This window comes from Bos grunniens, chromosome 22 (genome assembly GCF_055505025.1).
Source record: "Bos grunniens cultivar Pamir isolate PY7600 chromosome 22, Bosgru_T2T1.0, whole genome shotgun sequence".
Taxonomy (NCBI): Eukaryota; Metazoa; Chordata; class Mammalia; order Artiodactyla; family Bovidae; genus Bos; species Bos grunniens.
In genome coordinates this window covers 24,150,312-24,162,706 of record NC_141186.1, presented here as the reverse complement: position 1 = coordinate 24,162,706, position 12,395 = coordinate 24,150,312, and the positions used below count along the sequence as shown (strand labels likewise).

Sequence of the window (12,395 nt, the reverse complement as noted above, 5' to 3'; positions counted from 1 at the left end):
GGAGGGCATTATGCTAAGTGAAATGAGCCAGAGGAAGACAAACACTGTATGATATCACTTACGTGTGAAATCTGAAAACAAAATGAACTAGTGAATGTAACGAAAAAGACTCACATGTATAGAGAACAAACTAGTAGTTACCAGTGGGCAGAGGGACAAGATAGGGTTAAGGGATTACAATGTACAAACTCTCACGTATAAAATAAATAAACTATAGAGATACAGTGTACAACACAGGGAAGATAGCCAATAGTTTATTAGAACTAGAGATGGATTATAACCTTTAAAAATTGTAAGTAACCATGATGTACACCTGAAACTGGTATAGTATTGCACAACAACTATACCTCAATAAAAAATATGTAATTTATGATGGAATTTTTAGGATACTCCCCAAATCCTTTCAGAATCTCTGTTCGGAATGCATAAGTATTAAATGGCTTGAGAATCAGTCTGGATTTATTCCAAGTAAGTCACACAAGATTAATCTCCCTTCTATTCATGACTGGTATACTAAAGGACGGCTTTTGGTTGGGACACCTGGCATTCAGCAAGATGTGGGGCAGCAGAGTGAATGGCATCCTTGGGGAAAATGTGGATGATTATTTCTAGCTGATACTGTGAGCATGTGCTTTCTCAAATGCTTGATAATTCTCATGAAACTAGAGGCAGAGTAGGTTAAGTATATTGGAGTGGAGCCTGCCTGTCTGGCTTCAGAGTTTGGCTTTTCCACAGCACACTTAGTCTTTAAGTAAATTTCTTTGTTTCTCCAATCCTCAGTTAAGGATGCCGACGTGTGGCATCTACCTCCTACAATTGCTCTAAGGGTTAAAATAGATTACTGTGTACAGTGTTCGCATAGTAAATCCCTAAGATGGTATACCACTCAGCAATAAAAAGTTACAGATTACTAATACATCCTACAACATGGACGAACCTCAAAAATATTATGCTAAGTGAAAGGATTCAGATGTATTTTGATTCAATTTAAATGGTCTGTGCAATAAAGGCCAATATAGGGAGACAGGAATTATACTGTTTGTTGCCTGGGACTGAAGATGGACATGGACATAAAGGATTTCTTTCAGTTCAGTTCAGTTCAGTCTGACTCTTTGTGACCCCATGAATTGTAGCACGCCAGGCCTCCCTGTCCATCACCAACTCCCGGAGTTCACTCAAACTCACATCCATCGAGTCGGTGATGACATCCAGCCATCTCATCCTCTGTCGTCCCCTTCTCCTCCTGCCCCCAACCCCTTCCAGCATCAGAGTCTTTTCCAATGAGTCAACTCTTCGCATGAGGTGGCCAAAGTACTGGAGTTTCAGCTTCAGCATCATTCCTTCCAAAGAACACCCAGGGCTGATCTCCTTCAGAATGGACTGGTTGGATCTCCTTGCAGTCCAAGGGACTCTCAAGAGTCTTCTCCAACACCACAGTTCAAAAGCATCAATTCTTCGGCGCTCAGCTTTCTTCACAGTCCAACTCTCACATCCATACATGACTATTGGAAAAACCATAGCCTTGACTAGACAGACCTTTGTTGGCAAAGTAATGTCTTTGCTTTTCAATATGCTATCTAGGTTGGTCATAACTTTTCTTCCAAGGAGTAAGTATCTTTTAATTTCATGGCTGCAGTCACCATCTGCAGTGATTTTGGAGCCCTCCAAAATAAAGTCTGACACTGTTTCCACTGTTTCCTCATCTATTTCCCATGAAATGATGGGACCAGATACCATGATCTTAGTTTTCTGAATGTTGAGCTTTAAGCCAACTTTTTCACTCTCCACTTTCACTTTCATCAAGAGGCTCTTTAGTTCCTCTTCACTTTCTGCCATAAGGGTGGTGTCATCTGCATATCTGAGGTTATTGATATTTCTCCCGGCAATCTTAATTCCAGCAGGATCTCTTTGGGGTGATGGAAATTTTCTAGAAATAACTTGTTGGTAATCATGCAGTTCTGTAAGTGTGCTAAAAATGGTTGAATTGTACACTTAAAGCAGATGAATTTTATGTTTAAATTGTACTTCAATACATTTTTTAAAAAACCCTAAAAATAGCATTTAGCATAGTCAATGATTGTTAATACCTTTTCATTATTAAATTATTTTTAATACTCTTTATTTTCCATCTTACCTAAAGTGAAAGATTCTGGGAATATTCCGTAGGACCCTGTACTTGGCTGGGCTCCATCTGTATTTTATCAACTGTTTTGGGTGAAGACATGCTTTCACATTTGTGAATGACACAGCTAGGAGGGATAACTAATAGAATAGAAGCCAGAACCAAGATTTGGAATTGTTTTGACAGTCTGAAAAGCTGGGCTAGTACCAGTAAGATGAAATTTAACAAAAATAAATGTAAAGTCTGGCACAAGCTAGCTTCCTCAGGCAGTCAACGAGATATAAGCAGCTGGCTTCTAAAGTTGCTATTAGCCTTATAAACATGTGTTTGCCTGTTAAGAGTCTCAGAAAATCTAGAAGATTCAGGCCAAAAGGGAGGCTTCAAGTATAAATGGAACATTAGGTTTGTAGTAGAGTCCCATCTGGAGAATCCATGCTTTTTGTTCACATGATGATAATAATAATGATTATAGTAATGATTATATTTATAATGATATTATACAAAATGATAAAATCCAGTGCTTACAATGTCAGTAGCTTGTGTAAAGTGCTCTGTGTATGTTATCTCATTTAATACTTGTAACAACCCTACAGAGTATTTTTATCTCATTTGTATGTACAGACATGAGTCTTCCTGAGCCTAAGTTAAATTGTAACTTATGAAGCAGTCCTAATTCAAGGCCCATGCTTTCAGCATTAAACTCTGCCTGATTTGCCATTAGAATTCCTTATAAACAGAATATAATTCTTAAACCCTATAAAGTAAAAAGGCAGAAGCAAAGAGATCCATAGCTTATGCCTTTTGGGGAGAAATCACTGATGTTTTGTCCAATAGTAGGACTGGCTTATTTTAGTTCTAATCCTCTGGGAGGGACTTATTCCCATCACTGTGTTCTGAACAATGCTCCATCTAATGAACTGTGTGAAAGGGCTGGGGTGTCACGGGCTATGGCCATTCCAGCAAGAAGAGAGTACACTCAGTAGGAACAGTGGCTTAATAAAAGGCTATTCGTAGGCTGGAAAACAAACAGGAGATGTTGCTGAAACATAGAATCTGTTTTTATTTTTTTATTTTTTTTTAGAATCTGTTTTTAAATTAGTTTAAAATCATTGCTTGGGTATTGATAGAGAAGAGGATGTTTGAATAGAAAGTACACTAACTGGGAAGTTTGCTTTCAGATAGTGCTTCCTGGTTTATATTCAGTAATCTGAGGAGGGGGGAAGGTCACTGTGTGTTTATGAAAAACATAAAAGATGAAGTGCTGACTTGAAACCCTTTTATTATAAAGAAGAAGGGAATTGCATTGGCACCAAGTCAGAAAGGTACATACTTGGTGTTTTTTTATTTCAGAGTGTGATACACACAGGTGATCTCAGTCTGAGATGCCATGTAGATCTGGAGATCAGAGGGTTAGAAGTCCACCTTTCAGTTCTGTCACAGATTGTACACATGCATTGCCAATGACTCTCAAATTGTTTTATTTTTTAAAAAACTAATGAATTAAAATTTGAAGTTCACTGATATGCAGATGTCTCTTCTTATTTAGCCCTTAATTCCACTTAATCATTCATTTTTACTAAATAAAATCATGATCACAGCTTTTTCAAGTGGCTGTAATTTTCCCCCTCCATACCACTAACAGAAAGTGGAAAATGAAAGTGAGAGGCGCTCCGTTGTGTCCAACTCTTTGCGATCCCATGAACTATAGAGTCCATGGAATGTTCCAGGCCAGAATACTGGAGTGGGTAGCTCTTCCCTTCTCCAAGGGATCTTCCCAACCCAGGGATCAAACCCAGGTCTCCTGCATTGCAGATGGATTCCTTACCAGCTGAGCTACCAGGGAAGCCCCACCAACAGAAGGTCATATTAACTATGTAAGTTCTCCTTCAGGTTCCCCCACTTCCCGGCAGGAACAGAATCCTAGATCATCTTTCTGTCTTCATGTCAGTTTGGCAACAGACTGTGAGTATAAAGTCCCAGCCATTTCAGCATATTTATTTTGTCTCTCCCTTTAAATGTCCAAAAGAACATACATTTCTATTTTCTTCTTGAAAAGGTTAAAGTTAGTATTCAGATACTGTTGCCTATCATTGCCATTTCCTTTGCTTTGAAACAAGTTAATTTTAAGCCTTCCCCACTTAATTCGATAAATTAACACTTTTAAAATTTCACATTGGCTGGTTCCTGTTAACACAGACTAAGTGTAGGTAAAACCCACTGTGTGCTTGCACACAAGATTTTAGCTTGCAGCACGTGCTTGTAAAAATCCATTAGTGTAAGAAGAGTATTTGCAGTTCTTTTTAGTAACAAGCAACTAGTAACATATCTGCAATAATCTGTCTCATAATGGTTTGGGATAATTTGGATTTGGGTAAGTTTTCCTACTGTGTAATAGACATTAATAGAATGGGGAAATGGAATTTCTAAAAATCTCTCTTTTGTAGTATAACATTTGATGATGGTAGCTGTCCACATTCAGGTTGCTGCTGCTGCTGCTGCTAAGTCGCTTCAGTCGTGTCTGACTCTGTGTGACCCCACAGACGGCAGCCCACCAAGCTCCCCCGTCCCTGGGATTCTCCAGGCAAGAGTACTGGAGTGGGTTGCCATTTCCTTCTCCAATGCATGAAAGTGAAAAGTGAAAGTGAAGTCGCTCAGTCGTGTCTGACTCCTAGCGGCCCCATGGACTGCAGCCTACAAGGCTCCTCTGTCCATGGGATTTTCCAGGCAAGAGTACTGGAGTGGGGTGCCATTGCCTTACTGCCTCTAAATTCTTAACCTATAGAAGAGCATATTTGATGTGACTGCTATCAAGACACTCATATGAGTATATAACAAAATCCTTTTCCCTTTGACATTTTAATTTCATTTTCCATTACTCTAGCTCTGTTAACCTGCTAACCTGTGACAATAAATACAATTCTATCACTAGATAGAAGTCTTTTGAGTACAAATAAGTTGTAGTTTATAAATTATGTCTGCATTAAATGGCCTCTGGTACTAGATTGGCATGTAAATCTTTGTGTTCGCCTAGAATGCAGTGACTCTTGTTACAAGTTATCCCTTGTGGGGAGCCTGGGAAATATTCCCAGGGAATTGTTGAAAAAGATGCTTGCTCCCAGGGCTTACTCTCTAACTCAGTTGGTAAAGAATCTGCCTGCAATGCAGGAGACCTGGGTTTGATTCCTAGGTTGGGAAGATCCCCTGGAGAAGGAAATGGCAACCCACTCCAGTATTCTTACCTGGAGAATCCCATTAACTGTAGCCTAGGATCGCAAGAGTCGGACACGGCTTAGTGACTAAACCACCACCACCGTGCTGGCTCTCAGGTGCCCCTAGTGTTAAAAAAAAACCCCTCTTGCCAATGCAGGAGACATAAGAGATGCTGGTTCAATCTCTGGGTTGGGAAGAAGAGGAAATGGCAACCCACTCCAGTATTCTTGCCTGGAGAATCCTGTGGACAGAGGAGTCTTTTGGGCTACAGTCCATAGGGTCAGACAGAGTCAGACACGACAGAAGCAACTTAGCATGCACTCATGTGGTGCTTCTAGATCAGGACTACACATCCCTTGCTCGGTGTGATTCTTGTCTCCTTCACTTAAAACCATCTCTAGAGGACAGACAGCTTCCAGAAGCAACCATGTGAACCATTGCAAGGCTGTTCACAGAAGCAAGCTCTGCTGACAGGCTGTGCTATGTATAAGATAGTGGATATAGCTTGTAATAGTCTTATGAGTCTTACGTTTAGTTGACTCTAGGAGGAACCTCTGGCAGGTATTAAACACCTGATAAGAACATTATTACCATGTTAGAGAAATGTTTGGATTTTTGATTGATTTGATGGTATGGTAAAAAGCAGTTGTGCACTTCACTAATAACCCTGTATACTAGACAGCAAAAGAGACACTGATGTATAGAACAGTCTTTTGGACTCTTTGGGAGAGGGAGAGAGTGGGATGATTTGGGAGAATGACATTGAAACATGTATAATATCATGTATGAAACGAGTCGCCAGTCCAGGTTCGATGCATGATACTGGATGCTTGGGGCTGGTGCACTGGGACGACCCAGAGGGAGGGTATGGGGAGGGAGGAGGGAGGAGGGTTCAGGATGGGGAACACGTATATACCTGTGGCAGATTCATGTTGATATATGGCAAAACCAATACAATATTGTAAAGTTAAAAAATAAAATAAAAAAAGGAAAAAAAAAAGAGAAAAAAAAAAAAGAATCACTAATACATTGAGCATAGAACCTAATTTAATTCTTGTAGACAAATAAAATATATATTTAGGTCTCCAGTTTTACCCCCAGATCAATGTCAGATACTTAATAAAAAATATTATAAAGCACCAGAAACACAACTTAAAAAAAATGAAAATTTATATCTGTTAAATATTTGCTTTGTCTGAATGCTAGTTTGGTTGACTGTTTTGTTGATGTTGTCCCAAGTTTTTTTTTTTTTTTTAAATTTTATATCATTTGGATACAGCTATAAAAGAATGGATTAACTTTGATTTCTGATCATTGGTAAAGTTTTGATCATTTAACCATCTTACCAGAATGGGTACAATTGGCCATTTGAAGGGTGGCTGAACCTAAAGTTAGGGCCCTTGTTTTTTCCAAACTATTCTCCAAGATTATATAAAATAACATCTTTAGATCGTTGTTTTTTCAATCAGGTTATAAGATCATTTCTTCTTATAAATTAGATAAAAATTTGTAGCCTTTTTGAAATGGTGACTACCAAATATCTGCTATCTTCTTCCCACTTTCTTCTTTTTGGAAGTCCACCTGGTGATTTTTTTGTTGGGGAAGTCTCTATTTCTAAAAATAGTTTTAGTTTATTTAAGCATTTCATTTCTGAACCTAACTCCTTTCTCAGCTTGTTTGGAAGTATGTTTATCTGTACTCCAATGTACTGACTTTTACAAGTACTGCCACTGAGGTTCAGGGTAGGGTATTGTTTAAAGTTAACCTGAAAAAGTAATAAGGCAAGTTACAACTTTGTAAAGAAACTAAATTCCTTCTTCTCCTCTTTCCATCATCCAACCAACCTACAAGAACCCATCCCTGCATCCATCTACTCTACAACTATTGGTTGCCAGGGAATTTAGAGATGAAGATACAGAATCCTTGTCTTTAAGGAGCTCACAATCAAAATCATTGCCTCAGATATATCAGCATTTTCAGGTACTCTTTAGATGACTTCCTTCAAACTAAAATAAAATGTGTATCTGTGTATAATTATAATGCAGATGCATATAATCACTCAAAAACTTTGTTAGCATTTGAGGAAAGGTTTCCCTCTTTTTTCATACAATGGGTTCTGTGACTTCAAGAAAGTTTAAAAGCCTTTGGCTAGATGTTTCATTGATATTGATCTCTTTTCTCCTTTGTCTTTGTAATTTAAGAATATATGAGAAACTGGCTTTTATTCTTTATTTTCAGTTTCTAATATGCTATGGGATTTGCCACATACAGAGAGGTGGGAAGAAACAATATCAGCATTTGGCAGTAAATTAATTTTTGCAAAAGCAAATGTACCAGTAGCTTATATTTGTTCATGAACATAAATTTGTAAAGTTAAATTATGACTCAGTACATTTTAAGACTGCACATTGAGAGAAGGTTTAGCATACCTGTGGGTCAGTATAGATAAAAGACACCTATAGTTTCTTTTTCCCTCCTTGTCTGTAGCTTACCAATTAACACCCCAAAACAATTAAAATATCTATAATTATCCCTAATACAGATTTATTTTCTTGGGCATTAGCCAAACTGCACATTTTACAATCACTTCCCCTCCAAGCACAACCATTGGTAATTATCTAAGATGTTTAGATTCAAAGGCTTAGCAATTAACAATCTAAGTTCATATTTGCTAGGAAAATGCACAAAACAAGTCTGAACTGTCAGAGCTTGTGTAGACTTCTCCTTGCATTAGTGCATTGCCATTCCCTTCAGTTGAAATGGATGCTTACAAGTGAGAAAAGCAACTAACATAATGTTATTTAAATTGAATGTAGGCTCCATTTTTAATAATAGATAGTCTGGAATCATAGATAAAAAGGAATGATAAATAATACAATAGAATCCAAATCATTCATCTTTGCATAGCTCTGCAGAGACATGCTGATTTCCATCAAATATATTCCTGGCATCCAGCCTTGCTTTGTTTTTGCAGGTTTTTTTTTTTCCAGTGAGTTTTTATGTTGAAATATTTTCCACATTAGCATGGATAGACTCATTTTCCTTTTTGGTGAAATACTGAAATATCTCAGTTTAACAGATCAGCTTGGAGCTTTTGCTAATCTTGAGAGGATAAGAAACTTGTTAAAAATTATTTTTGCCCTCTCAACAAAAAGCATTAGATGTTTTGGCATTCTAGAATTAATATATTGAATCTAATGGAAGTCGTTGTAGTGATTATAGCTGTTCTCAAGCCCCACCAAGATTTGAGTAACAAAACAGTAAAGTTGCATCATTTAGCTAGTTTTCCTCACTTGAAATAAGTTGAGGAGGAGAGGACATCTGAAGGAAGGAAGCCCCTACTCCCTATTTATTTTTCCATCCTGGTAAGCTAAACCTTGTTTTGCCTGCCGGATGAAATTTCCCATTTCCCAGATGAGGAAACAATGGAAATGGTGACAGACTTTATTTTCTTGGGCTCCAAAATCACAGTGAATGGTGACTGAAGCCATGAAATTAAAAGATACCTGCTCCTTGGAAGAAAAGCCATGACAAACCTAGGCAGTGTGTTAAAAAGCGGAGACTTCACTTTGCCTACAAAGGTCCATATGGTCAAAGATACGGTTTTTCCAGTAATCATGTATGGATGCGAGAGTTGGACCATAGAGAAGGCTGAGTGCCAAAGAACTGATGCTTTCAAATTGTGGTGCTGGAGAAGACTCTTGAGAGTCCCATGGACAACAAGGAGATCAAACTAGTTGTCTGGAAAGAAAATCAACCCTATATAATCATTGGAAGGACTGATGCTAAAACTGAGGCTCCAGTACTTTGGCCACCAGATGCAAAGAGCGGACTCACTGGGAAAGACCTTGATTCTGAGTAAGATTGAGGGCAAGAGGAGAAGGGGACGACAGAGGATGAGATGGCCGAATGGCATCATTGACTCAATGGACATGCATTTGAGTGAACTCTGGGAGATGGTGAAGGACAGGGAAGCCTGGTGTGTTGCAGTCTATGGGGCTGCAGAATTGGACAGGACTTAAGAGACTGACTTCCCTGGTGGCTCAGACGGTAAAGTGTCTGCCTACAATGTGGGAGACCTGGGTTTGATCCCTGGGTCGGGAAGATCCTCTGGAGAAGAAAATGGCAACCCACTCCAGTACTCTTGCCTGGAAAATCCCATGGACAGAGGAGCCTGATAGTCTACAATTCATGTAGACAGAGTCAGACACGACTGAGCGACTAAACTTAAGAGACTGAACAACAACAGCTGAAATGGACAGAAACACAGAAGTTACTTTTTAGTTTCCAAAGTACTCTGTTCTGAGGCGTTTGAAGAGTAATTTCATATGTCCATTCCATACAGGTTTTAGAGCCTCCACACTCTAAAATAATACTGGTTGTATCAGTTCCTCTGAAGAAGGCCTTTTCTACATGTTGTTAAGTTTTAAAGCTATTTATATAGAGTATAATGTTTTTGCCTAGAATAAGCCACATACTCAGCTGTTTAGAAAATGATGAAATTTCATCTTTTTCTCCCTCCCCCTTCTTTTCCTTTCTTCCAGCCTTCTACATTTGTTTTCTTCATTTTCTCTAAGAAATATTAGGGAAAATCCTCTAAGGATCAAGGAATACTCTGAACAATATTGGTCCCACCCATCTTGCTTATTTGACCTTTGTTGTAAGTAGAACATACATGTGTGTGTATGTTTGTTATCTTCACAGACTTTCCCGCCGTGTTACTTGTGTCTCTAAACAAGAATAGGGAAAAAGTAAGTAGGGGAACATGGAAGTCATAACTGATTATATAATATTTTCCTAGGCAAAGGTTGCTGAAGTAGCAGAGTTAGAATTATTATTTCTTCACCAGGAGAGGGGGAAAAAAATCTCTCAGCTAACAGGTGCTAAGACAAGAGCATTCTCTACAGAAAAGAAAAGCGGGGGGCAGGGGAGTGTTAATCGTTAATCATCTGTACTAAGGTCTTTTTCACTTGAAAGGTACATATGCACCCGAGGATGACTTTGTGCTTGCGGCAGGATGCACTTCCTTCCAGGCTCAACTGGTAAACAGGGCTGCTCATCCTAAACCTTTGGCTTTCTGCTTTGTCTCAGCACAAGAAACCCTGATGCCCCCTCTTATGGTTTCGTGTATTTTTCATTATCACCTAGCCAGTCTCTGATCATGCTCAGCTGCTTGCCTAGGTTGTCTAGGGTGGTTTCTAAGGGAGGTGCCATTAATCGTCTTTGTTAATGTGTTGCTTATGTACTTGCATAGGATTTCAGAGGTCTACATAAAATTTATTTTTCCCATAAGCCTTATTTTTAGTGCATAATTTTACAAAGAGTGAGGTCTTTCCAAAACACGTCTGTTGTGGGATGTGGAAATGCCTGCTTTATCTTCCTTCACCCTAACTCAGAACTTGTGTACAGTTTTGTATTTGTGTACCAGCAATATTGCTTATTCAAACGTATCAGTTCAGTTCAGTTCAGTTCAGTCGCTTAGTCGTTTCCAACTTTTTGCGACCCCATGAATCGGAGCACACCAGGCCTCCCTGTCCATCACCAACTCCCGGAGTTCACCCAGACTCACGGCCATCGAGTCAGTGATGCCATCCAGCCATCTCATCCTCTGTCGTCCCCTTCTCCTCCTGCCCCCAATCCCTCCCAACATCAGAGTCTTTTCCAGTGAGTCAATTCTTCGCATGAGGTGGCCAAAGTACTGGAGTTTCAGCTTTAGCATCTTAAAACCTGGAATATGTTGCAGTTACAAGTCATTGTATCTACTTTGTGTGTTTAGTTAGTGAAAATGGTATTCAGGAGGAAAAATCTCATGTTAAAACATGGGCATGAATTAAGGATAAAATCAACTTTCACCCCATTGATCCAGATACCAGGACTTTACCCACCTTAGTATATACAAACTTCCTATTAAATATTAATGACAAAAATTCAGTGCTTCTGGAAGAGTAGTATTTTACACATGAAAGTGAAAGTATTTGTTGCTCAGTCATGTCTGACTGTTTGTGACCCCATGGACTATAACCTGCCAGGCTCCTCTGTCCATGGAATTCTCTAGGCAAGAATACGAGAGTGTGTTGCCATACCCCTCCTCCAAGGGATCTTCCCGATCCAGGAGCTGAACCCAGGTCTCCTGCATTGCAGGCAGATTCTTACACATGAAGCAAGATATAAACTTTTCCAGAGCCTTGATGAATCAATTGCTAATCAGTCAGTTGTTTCTGGAGAATCAATAAAAGTAGACAGGTAAGGATAGTGATTGTGTCCAGGATATCTCTTCTACCCTCAGTGCCACCTGGTAAATGGTAGATATTCGGAAAAGATCCACAGGAAACAACTTACTGTGATAGCAACAAATGTATACTACATGCGTCCATTACTATTACCAATAAAAATAAAGCTGCTGCTTAAGTCGATTCAGTCCTGTCCAACTCTGTGCGACCCCAGAGACAGCAGCCCACCAGGCTCCCCCGTCCCTGGGATTCTCCAGGCAAGAACACTGGAGTGGGTTGCCATTTCCTTCTCCAGTGTATGAAAGTGAAAAGTGAAAGTGAATTCGCTCAGTCATGTCCGACTCCTAGCGACCCCATGGACTGCAGCCTACCAGGTTCCTCCGTCCATGGATTTTCCAGGCAAGAGAACTGGAGTGGGGTGCCATTGCCTTCTCTGAAAAATAAAGCTAGCTCTAAAAATTGAAGAACTCAATTAGAAAAGTATCAGATTCCAAAATCTTGTTACCAGCAGGTCCTCTACCAGGTGCCCTACTTCCCAATGGGTCACCAAATGAAAAGAAAAATATATGTGTATACACACATGTGGTAAAATGTTAACTGTTGTTGGATCTAGATAGTGAGTATATTGGCAATTACTGTCCTTTTTTTCTTAAATTTAGATTTAAATTTATTTATTTTAATTAGAGGCTAATTACTTTACAATATTGTATTGGTTTTGCCATACATCAACATGAATCTGCCACGGGTGTACATGTGTTCCCAATCCTGAACCCCCCTTCCACCTCCCTCCCCATAAAATGTTATAATGTGTAAGCATTTTCACAATAAAATAT

General features: G+C 39.2%; 1 protein-coding gene across 10 annotated transcripts in view; it reads left to right on the top strand.

The window, feature by feature from the left end:
• The window catches only part of LOC147348220 (contactin-4), a 1,019,923-nt gene that overhangs the window by 402,843 nt on the left and 604,685 nt on the right, over nucleotides 1-12,395 (top strand). Inside the window, exon 1 of one of the 10 annotated variants that reach the window (XM_086366646.1) lies at nucleotides 5,179-7,312. The exons of the other annotated variants lie outside the window; for them this stretch is intronic. The gene's annotated coding sequence lies outside the window, so the exon portion shown is untranslated. Of the gene's footprint in view, nucleotides 1-5,178; nucleotides 7,313-12,395 lie in introns of those variants that run through there. 10 annotated transcript variants of the gene reach the window in all.